Source organism: Grammomys surdaster, unplaced genomic scaffold, assembly GCF_004785775.1.
Source record: "Grammomys surdaster isolate TR1022 unplaced genomic scaffold, NIH_TR_1.0 993, whole genome shotgun sequence".
Taxonomy (NCBI): Eukaryota; Metazoa; Chordata; class Mammalia; order Rodentia; family Muridae; genus Grammomys; species Grammomys surdaster.
Window position 1 is genome coordinate 1 of NW_021605412.1, and position 1,630 is coordinate 1,630.

The window sequence follows — 1,630 nt, forward strand, 5'->3', positions numbered from 1 at the left end:
ATTAAGCAGAAAGAAAACATGTTGTGTTCTAGTGTGTTATGAGTAATAACATGGATAATCTCAGATTATTTAATTTTTTAAAGCGTAAACTCTCTACTCACAGACATGTGCAGTGTACAGACATAGTTCTCAGTGCCAGTTGATGAACTGCAGTGTGAACTTTGTGGGGTTTGAGGGTTGTGCCCTTGTCTGTACATTCAAATAGGCACAACAATATGCAATTCCTCATTCAAAATATTGTTTGCATAAAGAGTATTTCCAGTATTGAAGCTGTATGCCTCAGAGATCTATCCATGTTCCCATCATTGTGGTTAGATAACTTTTTTCCAACTATGCATTCCAAGCTAGATGTCATGAAGTTTATGGGTATTCACATTCATCTCCTTTTCCTTATGTAAGCAGTGATTCCTGGTATGCATTATCACATCTCTGAGTGCATTGCTCAAATCTTCACTCTTGCTCTAATGCTTTGACAAGAACTACTTAATCCTTTAAATATTCTATGCTTTTAAAATGTATTTCAGTAACAGTAGCTGCTACACTAAGCATCTGGTCTTTTTTAGAGACGAAGCTGAATGATAGGAGGGAAAGGTTGTGGACTGATCATGTAGTCCAGTCACTTTGTAAAAAGAATCATGTAAGATTAAACTTATGTATAGATCATGTCTAAGTTTTGTTTAAAATTATTACAGCTGTGTGTCCCCTAAATGTTTTCTGCATAATACAAAATCAATAGCCATCATATTGTGAGAGAAATGAGTTACTTGTAGAAGATCGTGCAGGTTATTTGCAGGATACAAAAGAAATTGATATCATTGAAATGATTAAATTCAGAAACAAAGAGATTTTAGGTCTATAGTTTCCATCTAGGCCTTTTTACATTTTTAGTTTTAAATGAGAAGCTATTAGAATTCAGCAATTTTTTTCTTCATGCAAACATGTACCTGTCTCATTGGAAACCTCATTTTCTGGGCACTGGGCACAATCAAAGCAGCAGTCTGCTGTTTGTTCTTGATGAATTTTCCTGAATCCAGCAATGCACATCACACTACACATGGAGGTGGGAACCTGAGGTAATATATAAATATATATATCTACATGCATATGTGTCTGTGTATGTGTGTATTTATGTGTAATGCATGTGTACATTGTTATATATATTTATTTATGGGACATTAACAGATATGCCTATATTTATTCCTCTGCTAACCAGCATCACTTATCAATTTCAGTTACTTTATTATTTTCTAATACCCTGAAATGCCCTCAAAGTCTCACAATATTTATTACATCATTTAATATTATATATGTAACATTTAGGTTTTAGCAATTTAAAATTTTTCTTTCTAAACTTATTAAATCAAAAGGAATGTTTATGTGGCAAGATTTATGTATTAAATATTGAGGACATTGAGTGGTGTGGAGAGAGAAGGTAGGATAAATCAAGAAAGAGTTGTCTGATGAATATCAACTAAACATGGCATATAAAACTCTCTTAAATCCAATGAAGTTTTTCTAAATTGAAAAGAAAACCTTGAATCTAAAAAAATATTTCTGTTAATGAATACATGTTGTACTTCTTTAGGATATATTCATGTTCACAAAGAAACAAAAATTTACTTTAAATGTA